The following is a 27,248-nucleotide window of genomic DNA, read 5'->3' as shown; positions in this document are numbered from 1 at the left end:
GTGTGTCAGAACCATCTTGCGGAGCCATCTTGTTTCCCGAAAGATTTAGGGAGTCCGGCGATTGGCCCGAGCAACGGGCGGTCTTCACGATGTGAAAGTCCTCCGAGTTCCCAAATATTTCAACATCGCCTCACTCACTCCATCGCCCGCGCTGACTACAAAATGGCCATCCGTTGGAGGAGAAGCGTTTGAACGCTTAAGGTCGCTCTTGGAAGTATTCATGGATTTATTGTTGCCTTTCTTTGGCCGTGATACCCGATGATTTGATGAGAGGGATGTGGGAAATACACATCAGCACACGCAGCCAACTTAGTTAAAAATTCCGAGGCTACATGTTTCCTAGCCTTGTGAAGAATTTGGCTCTTAGCCGCAAAATATTCAGAGTTTACATCCAGTGGCGCCTAAATTTCTTGATTAATAGGCAAATTGTTTAAAAGGGACAAAGGGAATGTCAATTTTGCTTCATATCGTAATAGGTAAGCGATCGTCTGGGGAAAACCGGGAAAACGTTGAAATTTTCGTTTTTTTTAAGTTTCGAACAATTCAAGGAAAATTTTAAGCTTCCTCTAAAAACTCACTGAGGATGACATAAACTGATTCCTATTTATTTTTATTGCCCTTTCATCTATTGTAACTGATTTGAAATAGTAAAAAATATGGAAAAAATAGAATATTATTGGCAATTTTCTATCTTGGGTCATCCAAGTCATTTTTTGGAATCATTGGAATTCTCTTAAAAATATAAAAAAGTTCAAAGCTTTACTAGCTCGCCAGAAGTAGGAAATGTAAAGCACATTGTATTAAAAAATAACAGCTGTCAGGCTCTGCTGATTCGTTATCAGTTATTTTTTGCGTTATAAAATTGAGCAATAGAATTGTTTATTTCATTCAAGACGTCGTGCGTGCCGACTGAATAGGAAATTAAATTCTATTTTCTTTACCATTTGATTTCAGGATTGTTGGTTTTAAAATATCGTAAACAGGAAATTCTCCCTTCTAAAGCATCATTACGCTGCTGCAAGTCTTTCTGAGTATAATAGACCCATTTATTGCATTCTTGTCGCCTTATTAAGGGCATTCGGTTCGAATCTTGATGCTCCCGCTGATTTTGAATCATTTATGCTCCAGTATGCCTAGAGAGATTTTCTGGTAACTTGTAAATTTTAAATTTGGATATATTGATTTCACTTCTATAAGTCATTTGCATTTAACATCCCCACTCACTGAAGGAAGTATGTCTTCGTCGGAGACATTGATAGCTGGCGTAGCAATAGTTCGGCGGTCTACGAGAATGCAGATGATGTGCTTGAATTGGAGGGAGGGAAATGGCATTCTCTTATGATTATGGGAAGAATGCATGCTTTTGTTAGTAAAACGGAATGTAGGATTTTGAGTGTAGAGTCTCTGAAATAAGGTTCGAGTTAAACGGGTTTTGCGCATTTTGTATTTCACATGCATTAAATATGGTAGTATAGCTATTCTTCAAAATGCACAAGGAAATTTTACCTCTCAAGAGCACTTACTTGATCAATAAATCGTCAAATATCCTAACGAATTGAAAATTGAGGTGATAGTGTTGAAGTGAACCACATTGGTTGATATTTTTCTATAGCGAGTTAGTATATTGATGTAATGCTCAATTGAGGGGGCGTATATTTTTGGTAGGTTTGGGGTTACGGGTGCGTCGACAACTTAGGTCATTAGCACCACGCGCAATCAAATTACGACAAAAGCATATACTATAATTTCAGTTTAGTGCGGCACTGTTGAAAATATGTTATGTATTAGCGTATATTTTTATTTTTTTAATGAAGATAATAAGATATTTCGACATTAAGGTCTTCTATCGCTCAGTATTCCTGAGCTGGAGCAAAATTTCACTCAAAAATAAAGATAGCATTCGACTCATATCGTCCGTTAATTACCCCCATGTGAAATGCACGGATTGAATCTTTCGGAGACCGTTTAAAAAACCATGATATGCCCGCGTTGCATTTCCGATTTATGATACGGGATGCTTGCATCTGGATTTAAGCGCGTTGGGCGCCGTGAACACACACTCACAAAAAAAGCGAGGGACAAAGGGGAGGCGCCACGTGAAAAACTCCCGACGTTGAAATCACTTCGCCACGCCACGAGTATCGGATGATAATGGGAGGTGGCTGAAAAGGGAACGGCAGGGAGGGGGTGGGGGATGAGGAGGAGAGCTAAATAGATGATGCGGCCCGCAAATGTTTCTCGTTCAAATTCGCATTAATGCAGCCGCTTCCAATCCACCCGCCACGGCTCAACTGCTGTGGCTGATGCTTCGTCTCGAATCCTTCAAGCGAGACCGTTTCTCACCCCTTCCCCCCCTCAGGATTTAACCCTCTCCCCCCTCTTTTCACGTTCCGCACTTTTTCGGAGTCCCGAACGCAAGTGCCGACACAATCGCATGCATGCATTCGAGGGATATGCATCTCCTTTTTCCCATTCGTGTTCTCCTCTCCTCTTCTCTCTCCCATCCCTTCAAGCCATATTATATATATCTATATATATCCTGCAGACTCAATCCGAAACGTATCCGCAATAGTACGGATGTATTTCACCTCCTATCTCTTTCTCTATATTATGCCCACATACCTCGGAACCGAACTCATCTCACTCCGGCCCGGCGGAACAAAAACGAAAACCCCGGTGAGCATCGTCGAGCGGAGTGTCTCTGTGTTCCCAAAGGTGGATTTTAGCATTATCAATACGAAATCACCCACTCACAAACGTATTCGTGAATTGCAAATACCGATTTTGTATAATACGCGTGCCCGTCCGTCCGTTTTGCATTGCTCTTGCGATTATTTCCGCCCCCATTGAGTTCCGGCCACACACAGTGTCTCCCCTCCCCCGCCTCATCCCTCGGGGGGACACACACTCGGTGTTTAATGAATGCATCCTGCCTTTGAATATTCGATGGGGAATTTCGCGGATCGTGTTTCCCCGAAAAATAAAATAATGGGCAGCGCGCTTGCTTGTCGTTGCTGCGTGCACTTTGTGTGCGTGAAATTAGCAAGCAAACGGATTGTGATGAACTGTGTGTCGTGTGCGTTTTGTCTATTTTGGATTTGTGGTTTGAGGGTACGAAAACGCTTTGACGGTGATGTTCTGGTATAATTAATACGCAATACTATTAACCGGAGGCATGGGATCCAACCCAATTGGAGATCGGCTGAGTTTTCGGAAATTGCTTGTGTATTATCTGAGATTGAGGGTTTGATATTTAATCTGGTATTATTTTCCTCGTGTAAACCGTATTAACCTGTGCTGATTACTGCCAGCAGGGCGTGAATCTTTATTTCAGTGATTTCAAACTGTATATGACAATGTGATGCATAAGGAATCCCCTTACACCACGGCATTGATAATTCTCGTGATATGGAATATTTGCTGTTATGTCGTGTTTTGACTCTTACATATAATTCAAACCTTGCTTTTATGAACAGGACTCTCATAATATTTAGTTTCATTTTGTATGTTCATACGTTAAAAATACTTAACGCTCAGCTTGTATGTTGTACCGAATATTCTCTAAACAGTGAATGCATTGAGAACATTTTCTGAATGGAGAAGGCTTACAAAGATTCTTCTGAAATATACTGAGGATAATCCTCAAGTTATTCCTTGAAAATAGTTTGTAGTATCCATTTATTGGTTTAGGTGATCGTGGACGATCTTTAGCTTGCAATTTTTATTGAAACGGAAGATCTATCGTCATTGGCCTAACAGGCTATAAATGATGATGGATTATCTACTCTGTTTTACTTAAAAGTTTTCGCTAAACGTCTAGAACAGGGTTTCATCGATCAAATTTTGTGAGATATTTGGGTCTCATAGGGATGAGGAGTCTCACGGAAACTGTATTGTCTGCGCCCAAAATATATGACGAATCCCAATGAAGATTCCTTTCTTAAATGGTGTTAATTTCTAAATCCATGTCTAATCCATGAAAATATGCTAGTATTTTACTTCCATATGCATTTAATATGATCATACTTTAAATTAATTAGACTTCCCGTTAAATTGTGAAGACATTCGTCGTATATCGTCCCAATCTTATATTTATGCAAATTGTGAACGAAGTGCGGCGTTGGAGAAGTCACATGTAATTACATGCTACAGGCTTTGCCGTTGATATGTTCTGCGCCAGAGAATTTTAAGAACATATTGCATGCGATGTCTTTTCGACAGACTAAGCGGTAAATTATTTTTCCCACTTGATTCTTCAGTCAGAATATTCGCCAATGTATTTAGGCTTTCAACTATAAACGATATTGCACTTCTTTTGTACGAATTTCCTCTGGCACAATTTCAACTACTATGTACTCCATATGAAGACGATCTTTGAATTGGTGCCAGCGATACTAGTTCCAGTCTCAAATTAACGGAAATGAATCCGGAAACATATGATTTTCCAGGATGTGACGGTTCGTCATACGAGTTCCCTTCACATTTCAGCGCATCTGCTCTTTCTCTTTGGTACAGACTTCGCGCACGCTTTGGAGTCTTCGTTTCTTGAATGGCAGGTTGTCTCTCGGCCTTTGTAACATTCGGGCTCATGCTTACAGGGCGCTGGCATCGAATTCTGTCACGTGATCCACAGTGAAGCGGTGTCTCCCGTGAAACGCAATCTCTCCCAACGAAATCTCACGCGTTTAGGAACTTACGGTTGAAAAAAGACGATTTAAAAAAATCGAGGCCGAGGCTGCGTTGGCTCTGTTTCTATGAGGATGATGACTTTTATACTTGTAAATTTTCCATCGCTTTGCAGGAATGCGCTTGATCGTGGGAGAGAAAAAAAAGTCGGTCTTTAATTTCGGAAATGTATTTACGAGCCCAGAACGATCCATTTGCTCGAATGACTATACCGTCGGGAAGGGAAGGAAAAGGGGCAGCCGTTGCAATATACGGCTTTCGTCGCAAATGACGGATCGTTTTGAAAGTGGCTTTGTTTTATATGTCGCGAGTCCCATCACGAAGTGTTGTTGCTTGCGGAGCGCCCTCGGAAGCGATCGAACAAGGAGCCATCCACCAAACAATTACTTTACCTGCGTCCAAACGCATCGATCGATGAATTACTTTGGCCGCGAAACACTTACTTCCGACGGCATATACGGAGGAGGGGCGCCGTGCATCAATCCCGCAGTGCAATTTTTCTCACCCTTCGTGGCGAGGCCCTCGACGTGACGAACCGTCAACCAATCGGGAGTAATCAGATCTTTCCGATCGCTTCGTGAATGAGCGGTGCATGGCAGAAAGAATGGCGAAGCGAACGGAATGTGTTTCCTCGCCATACGCATACATGATTCCGTACCGCATCTCTCTCATTATACATATCCCGCAGTTCTGGCGCGTATGCATTTTCACTTCTTTTCCCCACATTCCGCACCCAGCATCGCGCGAAGCATTGTCGTCGTGACGATACAGCTATCTTTTGTTCTTCGACATCGTTTTTAATTTCAGATTTTTTCATTTGTGTCTGTCATGTCTGAGAGCCGCTAAGTTCATTAAACGTTTCTCACTTCGAAACCGTCCCTAAGCATCATTATTACATCGCTTGATTGAGCTGAAACAAATGGTCTCGTATGATGTTTTGTACGTCTTGATTGTCCTGGTAAATGTCGTATTGAACGTCAGTTTTATTTTCTACGTTCTTTTCTTGGCTCGGTGAAATTGTTCATTTCTTGTGTTTAACGCAGATGTGTGAGCGGGAACCTGTGGAGTGTTCGCTGTTCTACGTAACGCCGTCCTTCCACATCATCGCTGTTATTTAGCCGCTCAACACAAAATAAAGAACGAAATGGATTCAGTGTTCTTCGCTTGCGCCTTGAAATAACTGCTCTCGCATTGTAAAGTGAACATTGAGAGCGATTTAAGTGAAAACAGAGCAACTTGCCGTATATAGAAATATAGTGGCGATAGTAAAAGGAGAAGGAAATACTCGTGAATGCTCCCGTTGTTGGCTTTTTCTTATCCCACACCCCTGATATCGCCTTTAGAATGTGATGCATGATTGGCCTAAGAAGTATAGTAAATGGCTTAAAGACGAGGGTGCAGATGCTTTGATCAGCACACTGTGTTCCTTCTTGAATTGAAATCAGAATGGATTTCGGAGAGTGTGTGATCGTTTCAAAGAAAGTGATTGTATGAACGTATTTTAGGAAGAAAAGTTGTACGCTTGGTCTTTCAATGTGTCAAAACTATTATCCTGTACATACCAAGGTTTTTCTATTGTTGCTCATTGATAATTGTATTTTTTTCACATTACCTCTACTAGATAATAGGTAATTTCTCGTTAGATTTAGGCTAATGATATTAATTTTATCTGTTTGAGGCATTATCGACTAACCGTCGTCGGTGACTAAATGATTACACAGGTATCTTTATTTCAGGTGATACAATAGACTCTCTTCATCGTCTATCAAGATTTTGAATTTTTTTATTTATTCAGGTGAAATGGATGTTACAAAGCCTCGAAGTTATTGTAAAGTTTGTGAAAAATATTCTGTCATAGTACTTTCAAATGCTTTTCATGAAAAATATATTAAAATTCAGGATATTTTATTCATTAGGGCTTCAATATACTCGTAAGCTAAATTTCTTTCAAACCGTATCCAAGTATGATTCTCTTACAGCAGCACATATGATCTAGTCCATTAGGTAGTATATATGTGATTTTTTAGCCCAATCTGTGTGACCTGATTTTTTAACCCCTGTTCCCGTATTTGTTCACCTAATATTATAAATAATTTGAAAATTTTGAAGCACTAGGCCCAACTGAAGGTACACCTATATATAGCACGAATCATGAAAAACTAATAAACTCCATTAGCTTGTTGGAATGTACGGGGTTATGCATCGTGGAATCCGCTCTCTCATAATTTAAGCTATGATATTGCCCATTTTACCTTGATTTCCATGAACAAGGGAGCATGGCACTTGAAAACTATTTTATCTCGGTGGTAATTAGAATTTCCAATGAAAATCCCCAAAGCGAAATCAGGACGTATAATTGTTGAATAATTATAGAATTATGAGGAAAGGTGGTGCGAGGGTGAAGTTATGTAAGCAGTGAAAAAAATATCCAAGGAAAAAACGGATCGGACCATGAAAATCATGCACGCACTATGTATTACCCGTACGCACGGAAAATTCCATTATCGCAACGCACCAAGTGCTTTGATTTCCTGTTTCCATCCCTATTATTTTCGGTCCGCCGCCGACCAAAACCACTGTCTAAGATCACGCCTTGAGTGTACCTCGGTTATCTACTGACCGTCGAAATATAGTCCGTGACGTGAGGATAAGAAAATTCTCATGGTAGTACGTTTCGTCCTGACATTTATTTCCTATCATGGTTTCAACACTATTATGTCATGATGTTGAAAGCGTGGTCGGTTCCTGTTCGATCTTACTTCACACACTGTTTGCGGCCTTACTTTATTGAAACCGACAGTAGGAACAAGTACAATTGGTTCGTTCCTAACTGTCACATCGTTATCAAAGTGTCTAGACAATGGCCGGGAATATAATGTCGGTGTAGAACTACAACGTAGAACTTAGAACATGGTTAGCCGTACTTATTTTTAGTATCTCGAGTTTCAATAAAATAATCCGCAAACGTTGATCAGAGTGCAAAGTGGGATTGAAGAGTGGCTCATGATTTTAGTTCGGCATTGAACGTGAATGTTCGACTGATTTAATCGGCTGTTTGGAGACGAAAAACGCGCGTATGCTCTTTATTACCGCTGGAAAATGTTTCATTTTGTTTTAAAATACTTAAAAAACCAGGATTTTATAAGTTGCACCTGCAAAGTGGGAATAAAAATGTAAAATCTTATCTCACTGGATGAATATCGACGTTCTGTGGAAGGCATAGGTTAAAATCTGTGCGTTCTATAATCTGTGATAATCATTATTTTACTATTCATATTTAAATTTGGAATTCTAATGACCTTTTCATCAGGTATTATCAAAATCACCGTGTCCTCATTTCAAGCATCGTGAGCCTGCGTGAAATTTTCTTCACTCTGAGAATTCAATCCGTGTCATCGGCTTGGGACTCTAATTACGTAGACATAACTTCTGTTCGTCATCCTATGTTGTTAGGTTGTGTGTCTTTTCCTGTCGTTAGAGACGAAAGCTCAAGAATGATGAAATATCACTTTCAGGTTCATATACGATTCCCGCCCAAAGAAACGCCAATTTAAAGATTTTTTCAATGGACACTCTATCTTTCATTTTGTCAAACAGGAAAGAGCTACCCAAGGGAATCATACTGTTCGCTGCGAGTGAATGATAGTCTTCCACGAAACATGATGCCACATAAATGTATGCGTTTCGTTCGATCGTGGACTATATTTACCCGCGCTTGACATCGTTTTCCTTCTCGATGAGGAAGAGCATAGAAGCCTCATGGTCCTTGAGGAGTGCCTATGTGTAGAATCGGGGAGTAAAATTGGCGAAACTCCAAATATTTTCAGACTTATCTCGTAATTTGCCATCTCTTACCTTACTTGCTTATTTTTATGTTCCTTGATTAGCACATACAATCAAATACATATGTGAAATAAAATGGTTAGAAATGAAAAATTTGCAAATTTTTATGGGCACATTTAAGTATTGAAGTTAGTAAATTTTACATTGAAACTTTATTCCATAATGTTACTTTTGAAACAGAAAATGAAGAAAATTATGTTTTTAATCAGCTCATTCTTATTGTAAGGTGCAGAATGCATAATTTTCATACAGTAAGAAAAAATCTTAATCTTTTAAGGCACACGTGCACTGTAATTAATTGACCATTATGAGGTGTATTGAATTCAGTGCTGATTGCCATACCTCGCATCCGAATCCCTTCCTACTTATTTACCGTGTGAGTATTGACAGTTTTTTGGGTACGCAATTCTTAAAAGAATAGCAGGTGGATAAAGTCAGTGTTTTGCTATTTCGATGAATCCAGGTGGCAAAAATACTTTTTTTATTATTTTGTCAATTTCTTTCTGAAGATTTTGCTTTAAAAAATAAACCAAAGTGATTGAAACTTTTTCGAATTTTATTCATGAACAACAATGTTTGTTCGGGAATAAGGTCTTACAATATATATGTTCATCACAATTATGAACCTGTTGGTATAGTATTCTGAATTAGGGAGGACGAATGAACCAGTGCAAAAGCTAGATGGATACAAAATGCTTCCCTTTTGATTCTTGAATCAATCAGGTAGTCTAGCCATAGATCTGCGAATTCTAGCATGCTTGGGAGCTTTATCCGGGTTACCATCAACCATTTGTGCGTACGGGAAAAATAATGGCCATAGTGTCAGCACCAGAGAAGGGTTGCATGTCGACCTGGCCAAGAGGTATGCATGCTTGAAGCCCCCTGTCTTCGGGGAAAATTTAAAAGTTACCCGCCGCTCCGGAGAGGAGAAAGGGATGAGTAAAGACCTGTCTCGGTTTCTATGCCAACTTGCTGACCTCTCATGGCTATGCCTCCCCATCTGAGATCCTGATTGTCTACACTTTTGGCCCGATATGGTCGCGGATCAGTCTAACTTTGGGTTTTTATTGGCTTCCCAAACTCAGCGGAGTGTCGAAGGGAAATCTAGGCTCTTTCGCTCGACCTCCGTGCACGGTCCATTTACTCCGCGGCAATTTGTCCAGTTCAAATGGGTCTTGATTCTTTGAACTTGCGACATTGCGGCGTCGGAGGCACTTACTACTAGGCAGGTACTCCTTTCACCCGGTGTGTTCGTGCGAGCGATCGCCGATCTGAAGGTTGTCCGTCTCTCCGATGGGAATGTCCGCGCTCCGTCGCTTTCCACCTCGTCTCTTCAACGATAACTGCCATTTGGAGAGATGGGGGAAGTAATCACCTAGGGGAAAAAAGATGAAGTTTCTAGATGTGAGGAAAAAAACATAATTTTTTACACAGGGAGCTTAAATCTTTCCACATTTTAAGTGATCCACAATGTTTTTGGGGGACAAAGAATGTACGATTTATACAAATTTTTACAGGCTACTCATGAATTTTTCTATGGACATCCTGAAGCATTGTCGATAAATTGTATTCTCGCAACCAAATCTTATCGAGTATCCATATAGTGGATACCAGGAGGTGAATTTTTTTATCTTCTTGCTGTAGATGAGTTATTTATTTTAATTACTAAATGAACGAGTTCATGTATAAATGTGTAATTAATTTACAATCGAAATGTAAACCAAATTAAAGCCATTGGGTCAATGATTTATGCCATTATATTTCTCTAATCATGAAACATTAGTGAATATATGTAACACACCACCACTGTTGAGGAATAAGATAAAAGTGATATATGTTTGTGCAAAAAAACGAGGAAATTTAAGATAAATTTGTGCGTCTACTTTTAGAGCTATCATGCATTGTTTTTTATGTGAATACGTCTGCTCACCTATTCTGAGTATCTCAACAGATCTTTTTCTTAATATTGAGGCATGTATCTTCCTAAAATTTGTGATATCCGCCAAAGGATGGCCTAGGATTTTTAAATATATTTGTAATTTTTACTCTACGGATTCTCAGGATCTCAGGAAGTTAACTACCTGTATGTTAACTAATATTAATTCTGTTATCTTCACCTTCATTGAATGCAAGTCGGGCGAAGATTAGAGTTTCGGGTTTTTATCCTGACTGCGTCCTTATATACTCAATTAAGGCCCGAAAGGTAAAAACCTGTGGTAGGTGAAGAACAGGACAATGTTATTCTCAGTTTTTATATTCTGAGCATATATCTTTAATCAAATCCTTCCATAAGTCAGTGGGGTAAGTAGGAATAGGCTTTGGGGTGGTAGCACCTGAGGAGCAAACCCCCACAGGCACAGGCCCGGAAAATCTTTGAAAAATCAAATGCCTGGAAATATATTTTACACTATTTTGGCACTTAAAATTTAGCTTACTCTTCTGAATTATTACTTCAGTAAGCAGATGCAGTTACTGTATCTCAAAACTAGACAGTTGTTTTAAATATTTTTTTTCCTCTGAGGCGTTGGAGGAGGGATATATCGCATCATCACCCCCCATAGTTACGCCTCTGCTCCATTTATATTGTTTATGGATAATGCATAATATTTGGCGTTTCAATTCCTTATAGCACTGATACCCGCTGATATTTCATGAAGAAAGAAATTTCCATATTGGGTTCAGTTTTGATTTACGATTTATTAGAATCAAAGAAGATGGCCACCTTGCTTGTAGCTTAGTGCACTTGGCTCCGTAACAATACACTTTCCAGATTGTTTCACTATCGTTACTTTAATAATAAATCATTATTATTCCACACCTACTAAATTATCAGATCTGTATGGCCTTTTCCAGCTCTTGATCAATAAAAAGCGACGATCTTAACTAGCATTTATGAAGTAGTCGATGCATTGGCCATGTTACGTATGTGATGCCTGATGAAGGTTAGAATTATTTTGGTGATTTTCATCGCAACAATATTTCTTATATTCTATTCTGAAATAACAAAAAGAAATAATTTGACGAAAGAGGTTCTAAAAACATATTCATCTTGTGCGTATACAAGCAAATTTAAAATTCAAGGAGGAGTATTTAAGGCATTCTCAAAAAATCAGTATTCACAGTCTGCATGAAAATAACTTCTTGATAAAAACGATTTTTATATCAATAATATTGAAAATTTCTTTTGCAAAAAGTGTTTCTTTAAAAAATGGATTTGACATAAAAACCATTTTTATAAAAACTGCTTTCATGTAAATAAAAGGTTTAATTTTTTTCTCTTTTTCGCTTTTGATGGTGGTTGTAGTATTGTTAGTCAAATGCTATTCATTTACCAAAGTTTCCAGTAAAACATCCCCCTGACTGATACTGCCGCATGTAGTGGCAAGAGCACACTAGCAATTGAATGCTTGGACTCCTCAGCTCTCGCTTGAACGAAAGTCATAGTGCTGTCATAGGAAGGGGGAATAATATTTGAAAAAAAGTTGGATAACCAGGAAAAACTTTCAAGTGCTCTCAACTCATTGTCATTGAACGGTGCTTTTTCCTCCAGCACAATCTTCCCTCCTTCCCGATTGTGACGCGGAATTTTTCTCCCGAGAAAACATTTTGAATTGGTCGCGATCCCCCGCCATCCGCGGCTCCTCTATCCCCGCCCCCCTTCACTCTTGCGCAAGATCCCACCACGTCCTCGGCAGCTTCCCTCAAGAGCCCACCAATCAAATTGGACATTCGTCATCTATCGATTATGAGACCCGATCGAGAGCAGCCTTGGATTTGTTTGAGTTGTGCAAGATAGGAGTGGGATGGAAAATGTCCTTTCCGACTGGATAGAGAAACAGAAGAAAAAAAACCTGTATCGCAAGTTTCAATATCATGAAATATTTTTTTCCGAAATAGAAAAATGGGTGAAGATTGCTTCGGTACAAATTCCTAAATCCGTGATCCGATTCTAAACTACTCAGCCATTTAGACGTTAAGGCGTCACCACCCACGGGGACTTTGGTCTTTTTATAGACGTAGGGCATATTGGGGGAAGCGAAACTAAAAAGCCTTCTTAGGAGAGTCAAACGATAGATATGTGCATGTGACTTTTTCTCTTAATTTCGCAGATAAAATTTATATCACGCATTAACCCCGAAGATCATAGCGCAATCATATTGACACGGGTGCAAGGCGATCCTCATATATTCGTTACACTTTGTGTATTTGCTCCATGACACCCGACTCCATGATAGCTCTCCGCTCTGTGCCACCAATAACCTCTGAATTCAGGCCATCTCTGTTCATGACGTACTTGAAACGATACTTTATTTTTAGTGGATCATGCCATTAAATCGGTTTCCGTCGTTTTTCAAGACAGTAAATAATTCTTATTGAATTTTCAGTTATTTTTAATGAATACAAATTGTACAACTTGAACTTAATTCAACGAAAGTTGTGGTAATTTTGTATTTAAATCATTAAAAGTTGGTGGACAAATGAAGCCAACCGGTCAACAATGAATGTCATGCGAATAGAAATATTACAGATTTAACCTTAGGGCGACATATTAGAGGCGGAGCGGTTGAAAAGCATTTTTTTTATGGTCACTAGGCACGTAGCCAGGAGGAATTGGGGCCTTCAGTCCCCCCTGAAATTTTTGCACTTGTGGAGACTCCACGTCTGACTCTTCATTTTCCGAATAGTTATCATTTCATTATTTCTGCCTGTAACAGATGATGAATTTAACTTTAAGCACTATACAAACGAAATAATTACTTAATAATTGAAAGGTACGGTTTTCCGATGCGTTCGAACTGATAGCAAAATATTAGTGTTGGCAGCCCGCATACCACCCCAGCTCCCCACGAAACAAATTTCAGGACTGCCCGAACGGTCACTAATACAATCGTGTATTTTACTTATCAATGACTCTCATGGCACTCGTGCACAAACGTGTTTGATATAATTCTTTTCTCTATGGAATCAATATTAATTTCCCGTTCGAGTAGCACTTTCTGTTACTCAATCGTGTTTACTGTAATAAAATTATATCAATTCGATTGTAATTTGAGAGTCTTGAATAAAAAAATAGTCTTTTTGTTTAAGCAAACCGAATTTCTGATACTTATTCGTCTGAAATTTTATACTTATATATATATATGTATTTTTTTTAATTATCTACATAATTATATACTTGTAAATTAAAGCTTTGTTGCAGTTAAATATTGACTGATAATGAAATGCAACATATTTATTAAGGTTTAGTTCTAAATTGATTTCATAGATTGAATTCCGCTCTTTCTAATTAAAATTTTTCTGATTGCTCTATCTGGAGTATGTATTAATTTCCCTTTTGCGTGCCTGACTGGGCAAATCTCGCCAAAGAATATCGAAAAGGAGTAATCACTCACTTGTGGCTAATATTTACTTTTAGGGTTCAATTTGATTATTCAGTGTAACGGACGATACTTAGGAAAAAATAGTGGAATCCCATTTCTATACGGGTTGGAATATGGCTATCTAAAACGATCTTTGACTCTAAGATAGCCTAGCAGTTTTTATAATCCGAAATTTGCCTGCGTAATCTCTATCTTATCTTCTGACACGTCCTTGATTTTCCTTGAAATTTGTTCAATTACCACTCCTCAGCTGTTCAATTGCATCTGTGGCTTTATGCAGTAGATATTATGGTGACACACTTGCGATTTTTTTCTGGAAAAAAAATGGTAAAAACTCTCTAGGTGTTTTATTTGCTAAACCGGAGATTATTTTTTCATAAAGGCTCGCATAATCTGATTGGTTCTCTTCTAATCATTTCTTGGTCATTCCTATGTATAGTCTGGATTACAAGATGAAGTTCTACGGCTGTCGGAAGGGGCCTTATTAGAGTAATTTTTGTAGCCTCACCAGGCATCAACACTTACTATTACGTACTGTATATTTTCTCATTTTATCTATTCCCATCGAATATTTTATTTTGTACCAAATTTTCTCTAATATGATGAATTATATTGTTTGGTAAGACCATAGGATTGAGCATCTCACGAAAACGAACCAGGGATATGTGAGGAATCCATCTTTTGCGTTCTTCGCTTAGTTTCCCGTGGATCCTCTCACAAGCCTGTGGCGGTATAGCGTGCAGCCCGTCCTCGAAGTGCACGTGGACCTGCTGACGAAATTCCTTCCGGGTCTTCCCATTTTTTTAAAAACAGACCGTTTCTCTCATCGGAGGTTTTCCGCCGCTTTTGAATTGAGTTTGCAGTGTCTTTGGAGAGGCTTAAAATATTAAGGGATTGTTACGTAAGAAGCATCGGCCTTTATTTATCACGCCGACGCGTCTTTTGCCGAAGGATGGTCTCTGCATTAAGGCTTCACTTTTTCGCGTCACGAACACCCCAAGGTTGGAGCTGAAGATTAGGGAATCCCTGCTTCGAAGGTATCGAAGGAGTGTACCTGGGCGCTCTGTTACCACACCCAGACGGGATATCGCGACTATTTTGATGGTGGCCATCTTGGTATGAGCATTATATACACGAATGTTACAATAAAGTACTCTCCAGTCGGCCTCTAGATATTTTTTCACCCACGGCGTATTTGATTGGGTTGAAAAAATCGCCACTTGCGTCGCTGTCGGCTAAGGTGATCAGAATTACAAAGGCTGTTGTTGCCAACTGCTAGTTATTTGGTGTCTGATCTGACGGCTGCCCAACGCGAAGTTCTGTCCTAAGGTCTTCCTTCACTTGCGGCCTCTCATGTGCGAATTACTCAGAATTAAATCTAAAATTAGGGCTGTTTACCAAAATTTACATTCACGGTGATGTGATGAGTCAAATTCATAAATATTTAATGCTCTTCCGTACGATGAAAAATATTGTATAGCAAATTTTTGCAATAAATTGTTCACTCTGTAGTCATGTCATCTCTGCGGGAATTTTTGAAAACCGACAAAAACCAAGGGTCAACGGGACCGAGTAGTGTATCCTATATGAATTCCTCTCGTTTATGTAGTGGTTTGCAAAAATTTTCTACGAAAAGAGTAGCGGCGCCGCTTCTGCTTATCAGAAAAATTAAGTTTTCCTTATTAGTATTGATTTCCTTGGTTACGCGCTGCAAATAATTTTTTTGTTCGTAAATATATTTTCTTCTCGATAGTTTGAACTGAGGATTCGAACCTACTTCTGAAGAAAGCGCTATTTACTTATATTCACCACTGCCGTATGAGGGCATGGAATACTGGTAGGGGGACTGATCCCTGAGATCATGTACGCAGGAATATATGTATTTTTGTGTGGCAAGACGGAACTTATGTGGGCCACCGAAATAGTTTATGGTGAAAATTTAACCCGTATTATAGGAATTGACGTACATGAACTCAAGAGACTTAATTAAAGCCTTCTTCTTTTCAGAAAATTATTACTAGATTAGTTAATTTAATATTATTAGCTAGAATATAGCGTCGAAGCTCATTGACAACTTTGAACTAAAAATTTCGACACCCTGTAGTTAATTCATGGGAATTTATGTGGCCAGACGGAATAACCTTATCTTAACCACCGTAATGATACCTTTATGCTCTTAAAATATATTCCTGTTGGGTGGAAATTATAAAGTCGGCAATTTACATGAAAAGTAGGCTGGTAACAAATTAAACAAACTAACCATCTTCTCTTAGCCAAAGCAAGCGTATACCGCGTGTACCTGAATTCCTGCTGGTCCTGAATTTATTGTAATTTATCTGAATTATGTATGCTGTATTCTCTCTGCATTTTCTGTCTTGCGAAACATCGTATACCAAGCAACGGCTTACGCAATGTATTTTTAGACAATTTGAGCTTATATATTTTGTGCCTGAAAAGATAGATTATCTGACTATCAGGGAAATAATCTCTATAAATTCACAGAGGCGTTCCATTTTCAGATGTGGATAACTCACGTAGTCTCAAGTTGAGGTAGGTCATATCTTAAGAGTTTTTTTCTTTTTGTTCTCAACTCAAGCTTCTTTATCATTCCAGTTTTTTTAATGTCCTACCTAGCAACCTAGTGTGTGCTTATCCGGTCCGGACCAGGAATGGAAACTTTCCTAGATTTTGCAAGTAATAAGATATTTTATCTCTTCCAAATGCCATCAGTTGATAAATAGTTCCCATCTATTGGCCACATGAGTATCGTGCTACTTTTTAATTGTCCTTTTGATAAGACTGTAGAATCATGTCGATGAATTTTACCCGATTCCAGAGGTTCAAGTATGAGTGCTTTCGAAGGATTGCAATTAGATGGAGTTCGTGACTGAATTATTGACATTTTTGTGGAAAGTAAGGGATTTATCGACTTTATCGCTAGTGAAAGGTGCGATACAGGGCATGAATACGCTCATATTCCATTTAAACTGTAGTCTCCCATTTAACTTGTTCTTTGCCTATTTTTATCTCTCTTATTTTTATAGGTCATTCAATGATATCTGCTTCTTATAATTTCCTCATTTCCTAATTTCTTCCATATTTTACTTTATCATTCATATCTTCTAATTTATAGTCATATTGTTGGTAGGTAGGTAAACGCACAGCGTTTAGGCTGTTTTTGGGAGTAAATGTTTTACCTGGAAAGGTGTATTACATGTCAATCTGACTGATCATTATCCATTATAAGTTAACAGTTGAGTGCTATATTTTCAACTTTAGTTACAATACGTGAGTTCCTTCCAAGAGAGGCGGTATCTTATAAGAAAAACAGGGAGAATTTGATGACATTTAGTGCATTGGTATTACCACACATTTGTTTGGTGATATTCTGAGGCAGCTCGCAGCTGTGGCTTGACGGGAATAATAATATAATTTCTCAGAGACTCGTGATAAAACACTTCATCCAAATCCGGTTGAGATCCTTGGACCATTTCCTGCCACCGGAAGTGTAATTGGGGAAGGCTGTTTAGATACGAGACCATAAATGGACCGGAAACGTGATTCATTCTTGGTGTAGGTCATGAATGCCAGCAGATGGAAACAAATAGAGGTTTTTTTCCCACATCTTTACTTTACGTCAGTCGCAACGCTGGTAGTCGGCGCAAAGAACCGGCCAATTGTCAGGTAAATGTATTTGGTGGAATACATAAATGTAGTTATCACAGATACCAAAACTATGTGCTGGTGGGGTCTTTATATGTGCAAGAAGTAGATTACATATTTTAATCATTAAATCTATTTGCACCGGCTGAATATGAAGAGTAAAATTATTGAAAATATTTCAACTTCAGTTCTTACTGCGTCGTTATGGTATTAGCCACCATTAGGTAGTAGACGTTTCATTACATGCCTACGATGCTAATATCCATTTTATCCATGCCACTAATATCCATTTTATTGAATTTTAATGCATTTATCAGTAAATGTTCCCCTAAAAATGTAACTTGACGTTCTGTTAACTTTCTAAGGAGATTTCTTGTTGTTGGGAAGCCCTTTTTCTCTGACTGGCTGAGAGAATAATTCAAGTCTTTTATGCGTCTTATTATTTCGCATAGTCATGCTTGGTGGCATAGTTTTCGGCATTTTCCTTATTTATCGTGGTGAAGCCACGTTTTATACCGTCCCAATTGTTTCCTCTTCGGCTTTCCAGAACCGACGTAATAGGTATTATAAATTTCCTTCACGAGGGACTGCACTCATTACACTAACCTAAATATATACTTATAACATGCGCTGATGATATTTGATGAACAGGCAATGCCGACAGGTGCTTATGATCCTTATATTGGATCCCACGTTTCATATGCAATGTAAACATCTGTTTTGGATCGAAAAGTAAGGGCTAAATACATTTTAATTCTTATCATCATACCCTCAGTATAGAGCCTTGATCACCTCAAATGAACACTAGGGTAAGTCGTTTATTCACAATTGAGTCGGATCGATTTTATATTCCAAGAGGATAATTGACCACACATTAATAAGATGCCTTTTTACCTCTGAATAAAAATGATTCCCTCAGTGGGCTCCATTAAATGAACGACAATCGAACGATAGTCCATCGAAAAGGGACATCCAAATTCAATATTGTGGTTTAAAACAAACTTTAAACTTATTTAAGTATACCGGGACTTTAAACGCCATTATTAACATATCTAGTGACCTGAAAGTACTGAAAGCCTTACTGAAATAAAATAATTTAAAATTTGAATTTTTGTTTTAAAATTAAGGAAATTAGAGAAGAAAACTCAGGTTGATATCAAATGATTCGGAAAAAGTCATGTCTGCTTTGGTCAAAGGTGTCATTTCTCAACATATGTAGCTACGAGAGAGAATTGGCTACACGAGACACCATAGTTTCCCTTCATTCAATTTTGAGCTGTTAACTTATTTCACTCGAAGCTCCTCTTCTCTAGGGGAGACCGGGGCACGTTTGCTATTGGGGAAGGATGGCTCAGTCGAGCTAATTCATACAATAGACACTAAATCGTGCTAGGAATCAATCAGAAGGTTGGTAGCGCTCTTCACTACTCTCTACAGGACCAGTGTAACCGGCGGAGATGTTTTAAACAAGTTGCAGTGATTAATTGTATTTGTGCGTGTTTTAGTAAACTTCTACTCATAGGTTAAATGTATGTAATTTAAGTTTTGTTTAATTTGGGCGCAACAGGTGAGTACTACAATTAAAGGTCATAGTGTAAGGATTATTTCTGTGCGGCATACAATCTAAATTGCTTCAGTGGGTTTTGTAACGAAAAGAATTTATTGTAAGCATGGCGAGGGGGCAGGTCAAGAGAACGGTGACATTGCACACCTGTGTCGCTAAATAGCGGGTTTTATTAATCTCGCACTGAGTAAATTATAAGTAACGTGCGTTTATCATCTCACATGCTACGAAATGAACGCACCCCTCAGTGCCTACTTTGGTTTTTCTGACGTGGCTCTTAGGTACGGAATTCGTCTTGGTAATAAAGGGTAATGTTCATCGTAAGTGCAGAATGACTCATGTCCTCTGAGAAATTTATCCTATCCCACGTACCGTTTTCCATTGCCTGTACCACATTTATTACCAAGGACTTCGTTCGCACTCGGCGGCTAACTTTTTGAATTCTCCCGCAGTGTTTCTGTCCCTCGCGCATAGTTTTACGCCGGATCAAGTGAAGCTAGATGGAGTGAAGACAAAGTTGCACGTGAGCTGGTGGTTTTTACCAGTGTGAGAAGATGAGCGGTCTCGGCGCTTTTAGAAACTTTAACTCAAGCTCACGCGGGATCACAGGGTCAGCTTCTCTAATAGTCACACAGTTACCTGTTTGAAAATGATAGAAAACGTAGGACCTCTTGTACAGTTAGCCCGTGCTGTCTTTCTCGGATTTTTCTACTTTATCGTCCTTCAACTATCGTGTTTATTTATTTTCATCTTTAACACATCTTATCTTCATCAAAACACATTCCCAGATTGAAGAATATTTTGTGCATCAAGCTACAATAGCATTTCAAATCGACGTCAGGAAACAATCTATTATTGAACATAACAAGAAACCTTTATGCTCCATTCCAATGTAAGTAATAAAAAGGAATCAGAGTCAATAATTCACTGGCCATGAATTATATTTTCCCCAATTTATTTTAAAACAAACATACTTAGGGGGCATTCTACCCTGATATCGTTCGAATTGATAAATTCTAAAAATATATTTGATGCCCTCTGTGAGTATATTTCTGTATTCATTACATTTTATCTAGTCAGATATGAATTAGTTTTATTAGATGAAGCTAAAAATTAATATTTATTTATTGCCTTGAAAACATGCGCTTCATTATTTCACAGTACCAGATATGCTTGGCATGAACTACGTTTCTGGTATTGAGAATCTAAGCATGCAATTGTAGGTGGAGGACTTAGTCATTCATCATTTGAGATCCTAAAATCCCTTAGTTTTTTATTGATTTTATTTCTAATTGTACACTATACAAATGGTTTCCAATGCCTTAGAGTTTTAATGGTTTAAATATTTTATAAAACATGTAAAACATAAACTATAAAAAAGTGCTTTTCTATCGCGCCTATTTTTGTACTCCCCAAGTTACCTTTTTCATCTGACAACATTTATACATCCTAATAATTCGCAAATCCACCTAAATACCATCTGAACGTCTTAATTAGTACGTTACTAGGAGTAGTTTCTGGTACAATTGCTTTCAGTTAAATTACCTCCATAAACATCACAGGATCTGCCTACTCATAATGATTTGGCCTTCAAATTTCAAGCATTATCGCCGGCATCGGTGACGCCAGGGCAAAGCCTGCCAAGCAAGAGTCGCGGGTTCGAGTCCCGCCTAGGGCATGGTTGTTCGTGCACCGGCCATTGTTAGATTTGTTGAAAACCCTCATGTAAAATAGCCAATATGTGCCGTATTCGGTGGTATGGGAATAAATAAAATAGAATTTGAAGTATGCTACTGAACCATTTTTTCCATTGTGCAAAAGTTGATTGTGTCATGGAGTTAAAAGTTTTTCGCGCTGAAATGTTTTTTCAATATCGTTCCTTTGAAAAAAAATCATTCAAGGCAATAGCTTAAGTGCCAAAAGATATCTATTGGTATGAATCAATTGGGATCATTTCTACCTCACCTATTGTCAAAACTCTAAATTATATTGAGTGCTACTAGATAAGCCTTAATTATATTGAGTACTACTAGAGAATCCTTAATTAAATTGACCCCTTTCCAAGAAATCGTGTTATCTCCTAGCTCATATCTTAGCTTCAATTTCAGAGAAGCGCGATTTAATTCAAACTATATCTGCTTTGAAACTGGTTCAATCAATTATTTAATGCTATGATGAACTCAATTACCGTTGTTTAAAAACCTTGATACCCTCAAAACCCTCTTGATCGAGGTATTTTGATAAAAACCGGTGCACCGTTATGCTGCATTCTTAATTTTCGCTCACAAGCGCATAATAGTCCATTGGCTTGAGAAATATAGAAATGTGGGTGCTTCATGAATTGATGGAAGAATTCCATGAGAGCTGTTTGAATATAATATGGTTAAACCTTTCAGTCATGAACAGTAACGGTTCTAAGGAGAATTTCTCCTTAACGATGAGGTTTACCAGTAGAAGTTGTCTCCCATTGGTTTTATATTATATTAATTAATTTAATAGTTATTAGGTCTAGTGTCAGAGAAAATTTTCAATAAATAAAGAAGCATAAGAAAATGTATGGCATCAATGTCCGTTTAAGGGAAAAATTTCACTACACAAATTGTTTCTGTAACTGTCCAGTTACTGATAAAGTGAATGAAATGAAATACTTGGGAGTAATTTTGGACAGTAATCTACGCTGGGATAAACATTTATTTACTGTAAACAAATATCTTAGAAGTGCCTTTTCCAAATTGTGCTACCTACGAAACAAATGTCCACTTCCGGTTAAAAAAAACATGTATCATGCTCTTGTTCATTCTAAAATTTCTTATTTCTTAGAGACACCGGCATTAAAATTAGCCGTACTTGGCAACCCGTAATAAGAAAAAACAAGCAACAACCCACTCCCCCAACCTCCGGCTCCCCTTCCCCCACCACCTGACGCAGATACCTGTATAAAAGATCCTTAATTCCAATCTCTTCATAATCCCTTGAAAAAGCGACCAGCATCGGTCGGGAAACGTTGGGACCACCCAAGAATAGACGCGGCGACATAGCCCAAAAGTTTTTAATCATAATGACGAGCACCCGCGAAAGTTTTAACGAAGAATCACTTTTTACATGCTTATCTCATTTTAATTTTGGAAAGTTTTAACTATGAAATATTATTAATACTCAAAAGATTTCTATATTTTCAGCTCCTTTATTGGTGACACTATGGTTAATTTTGTGGAATCTTGAAAATGGGCGAATCCTCATTTTCTGTTGTAGACCGCATCCATTTTTCTGCACATATCTTCAAGACGGAGTATAAAGTTTCAAGCAAATATTTATTTCCCTAGAAAATAGTATAGGTTGTTCAAGATTTCATTATGTAAACAGAAAGGGTAAATTTTTAAGTTGTGAATACGAAATAAATTAGTTATACTAAAAAGCCAAACCTGCTTCTATTTACAGTACATATCTATTCTTTTTTCTTACTGGCTTGACCGTTGGCTAGTAAACCGCTCTAATGTAAGATCACTTTAATATTTTATTTTATCACAAGACCGTTTACGAATCAAATTACGATAAAAATACGTTTACGAATTGTCATCATTCAGGTACGGATTTAATATACAGCGCAAAATTGAACATGAATTTTAGGAGCATATGAATTCATAGTAAAAACCTCTGTAAAGTAAAATGTAAAGTAAAATGAGTCAAGAAAAAAAATATAGTCTACCATTTCTTATGGTGAAATTCATTGGCAAGCATAAGGACAAATTCTCGATTTCAATCGTCTGCTGTTCAGTTTTATATTTTCACATGTCAATCCACCATGTTTCAACGCCTATCGGAGACGGCGATATTGGGACCAATCGGAAAATATAATTAATTACGCCGACACATCAGTGATCAAATGGCTTTCTATTTAATCTCCTAAATCAAAGTTTTTGCTCAGCTCCAGTTTCTCGCGCTTTGCCATTCTGTTGTTCCCTTAGTCGGAATGGGGCCAGATGTAAATTGCGACGGGTTTTGTTGCATCGCGAGCTACGCAAGCTAAAACTCAACCTCTCCTCCGCACTTAGGTCGCTATTTAATTTTTTGCTTCCGCAGCAGATAATGCACCGTAATTTTTCATCCGGCCGCGCAGGCTTTCGCAAGTCTAGATACTAGTCTTTCACCTCGGGCGAAAATACCTGCTCGGGTCGACGAGCATGTCGATGGGAAAGCGGTCTCGGCCTGCGTAGTCAACCTGAAGACCTAAATCCATCCAAAAGACAACTTCCGATTGGTCAAGGTCCGCGCTAATCTCGAATCTTTTTTCAGGCTTACTCGAACTAATGCCACGAGTCTTGTCATTGGCTTATTGGCGTCAATTTTACGTAATTAGCATTTTGTTTTGGCTATTCAGAAACTAGTTAAACGTTTTCCTTATTTCCAAGCCTGAGCTGGAAATTAGAACGATCATACTTATATCAGGGATGCCGACTTACAATTAATATTGGGGGGCTCAAACCGGGGACCTTGCCCCGGGAAATTTTATAGTGTTTTTTTAAAGTTTTTTAAGCATTTTAGAAGAGTCATATGATCAACATTAGAACCATGATAACTCTAATCTCGATATCTGGACACTCAGGGGAAAATCGACAAGCCTTATACATTTTTTCCTCACACCCATAACGAATTTTTGAGGGGGCTCGGGCCCCCTCAGGCCCCATGGAGTCGGCGCCACTGACTTGTATGCTAGTATTGAGGAAATACCTTAGAAGATAAAATAGGCTGCAACAATTGTATATCATATTTTTAAATTCGATTGATATTTATGGTATAGCCAACTCCTAGTTACCTAGCTGTTCAGCAATTTAGCAGCCATCTATTGGGAGGATTTGAACTTCATATAGATGATACTTTTATCCCTATTCATCGCACAACACTTTGAATGTGATATCAATAATTTTTATATTATAAGTTGATAATTATTATTCGATTTGATTGGTTTAATTTAAATTAAGAAGTTTATATCATAGATTTAATGAGTAGGTGTGTGAATAATAATTTTACCGCTTTAATTAGATGTGTTGGTTGTGTTAAGAGTTGAAAAATTAGTAGAAAATTAGGACCTTAAAATTGTTGCAGTTGTGAGTGGCTAAGTATTTTGCCGATCCGTAATTCTTCCGAAATTATTTTTATTTTTACTCCAAAAAAAACTGTGGAAAGAATTTCTTATTTTTCCAACTATGATAGTTCGCACTGGACGTACTAACTGTTGTCTACTCATCCGTTAGGTCCGATGTCTTCAGCCAAAGATCACTATTAAAATTTACCACTGTTTCCATACCTGAGCTTCCTTGTTTGCTGACATTGTTTCGGCGGGTAAACAAAAGCGAATGTTTGTATTTTTCGACTCCTAAGTATTTTTGAGCAATAAGTAATAAGTAAAGGGTAACTTAAGTCTCTGCTGACACCGTGAAATCTTTTTAGCTCTTTATCTTTTCTGCAGACGGATAGTGTTGGCCAGCGTGAATGGACGACCCAATTTCACGGCCAATCTTTTTGATCTAGACGCACCATTTGACGCGCTATAAATCATTTTAACGTCTTTCGCGTGAGGCCGCGATTCCTGACCAAATTATTATCGCCGCGGCCTCCTTGTTTCCCACAGTTCACGTATACGTCTCTATGAGAGCATGATGACTGCTAATTTTCGGGTTCTCCAGCCGCGTCTGTGGTTTATGGTTAACAACTGTTTCGAAAGCCATCCTGCTTTCGTCTTCAGGTCGAAGGTGAGAAGTTTTGATTGTTTTCCGTCTTATATAGCACTGGCCGATCTCCCCCTGTGCGCTGATTGGTCAGTACTCTCTTCCAAACGTTGCTGATTGGGTAGCCATTGTCCCTTTTAATATTTTATGTTTTGTGAATTTCAATTGCTTCCCTGATTTGCCTTGAGTAGTAGCGACTCTCTTTTGCCACTATCTTCGCTTTTTCGAGATCAATTTTATGACCCGCCTCACTCCCAGCATGCTCTGCAATGGCTGACAAGTGCAGTTGTTTTTTATTAGTGGCTCCCACATGCTCCTTCATCCTTGTTGCATGTCATGAGACATGCCATGTAAAAATTCTTCTGAACTTAGTTAAAATTTTAGATTTAAGTTTCTATTTCTAAAAACAAAATAACGGCAATAAAAGATCAGACATTGAAAATCATCTCTTTCTTTCAATTTCTATTATGATTGTATATTCGCCTGTGGCGACCTGTGTGAATGTGAATTTGAAATATATATATTTCAAATATATATATATATTTCAAATATATATATAAATTTCAAATATATATATATTATTTATAATATATATATTTCAAATATATACGCATATAAATTCACAGGTAAGGAAAGAAAGGGAAAGGAACATGGAATAGAAAAAGGACAAGGACAACGGTGCTGTGGTAGATGGAAAAAGCCAGAAATCAGAGGGTAAAAATGCGGCCTGACTGGGACTCGAACCCAGAACCTCCTGGTTGCCGGTCAGGTGCTCTACCAGTTGCGCTACCAGGACGCTTAGATTTACCATGATTTCGGCGGGGGTTTATATACAGTAAACTCCCTTTGCTTTGGCCCACAAGAGTAACCAATAGATGTCACTGGGGCAGCTCACCACTCACCAGCAGAAGGAATGGACGAGGACACAAGGATGAAAGGAAAGATACACACTCACACGATAGCAGGAAAGAGACAGGAACATGCGTTTCGGGGCACGCTGAGCCCAAGTGAAATAAGCCAATATGGCCGATACACTACTTCATTCATTCACACGACGCCTTAAGCGCAAATATGCATATAAATTCACAGGTAAGGAAAGAAAGGGAAAGGAACATGGAATAGAAAAAGGACAAGGACAACGGTGCTGTGGTAGATGGAAAAAGCCAGAAATCAGAGGGTAAAAATGCGGCCTGACTGGGACTCGAACCCAAAGATCATTTAACACCAACAATGGTACACAATTTATTCATGTTCCTTTGTAAACCGGCTGGTTGGGGTGAGCAAGGGCTTACTGGAACAGAAGAACTGTAAGCACCTTCGGCTCAGTTATCTACGCGATCTTCAGTTTGAGCTATGAAGGGTACAAGACAGTTTCGGGCCCATCCACCTTGACACGGTTCACTAGACTTTCGAAATCGATAATAGCTCCCAAAGGCCTAGGAGTGAGGGAAATATTCGTTTGTTCGCTTCGCAATTAGAGGGACTCGGAAGGAAGAGGGTATTCGCTCGCATTAATCGGGCGCTGGAAGCTTGACGTGCGGCACGGCCTTGTATTGATGCATTTCCGTCCTCCATTGGGAGAGGGCGGGGCTGTCTGTTCTAGGCAGTCGCAGTTCTTCTAGCCTCTCTAGGTCGGCTGTAATGCGCCGTGGGAGCGCCAGTAAAAATTTCCACGCCATCGTCTTGGGGGATATTTGGGCTAGGCGGATGATGATCCGATAATAATCAGTTGTGATAGTTCTGGCTTACGCCACACGTGTTTTTTTTAATGCTGCACCCATGACGCTCGTTTTGAATAAGCGCATCATCACCGATAGTAGCCCGATCACGCCCATCTTTTATGTTTCATCGTTGAAAATGGACATTTACAACCGACCTAGCTCAAGGTAGGGATATCATCAGTCGCTGAGGAAAAAAATCTCCTGGGCGTTTATTCTGGTTATTATTAGTGGATTGAGTGCAAATAAATTATCGAATATTGCTACGAATGCTGTATTATCTTCTTATGGCTTGCTGATGATGGCTGTGGCTAAAAATTAGCGATGAGTGAACAGATATTAATTCCCTACATCAGGAATCCAACGACAGGAAGAAATAGTGTTACTTATCATTTGAATTTTTGAAATTTTGAATGAACAAATGCGTAGAAATGTTTTTTTCCAATTGTCTCCCTTAGCTCCTGTTTATCTCCATTGCTTTTCACGGCAAGTATTAGTACATTCTCGCATTTTTCTACCCTTGTGACTCAGTTTCTCTTCATAGCTACTAAGCACGCCATTAACCTATCCAGAAACCAGTATTCACGTAGCGTTTAGTGTCAGAAAAATTTTAGGCCCATTCAGTGAGTTTTGACATTTTATGGCTGTTTGACACTTTCAGTATTTG

This window comes from Ischnura elegans, chromosome 2 (assembly GCF_921293095.1).
Source record: "Ischnura elegans chromosome 2, ioIscEleg1.1, whole genome shotgun sequence".
Classification (NCBI taxonomy): Eukaryota; Metazoa; Arthropoda; class Insecta; order Odonata; family Coenagrionidae; genus Ischnura; species Ischnura elegans.
The sequence above is the reverse complement of the archived record's forward strand: the minus strand, read 5'-3'. Positions refer to the sequence as shown.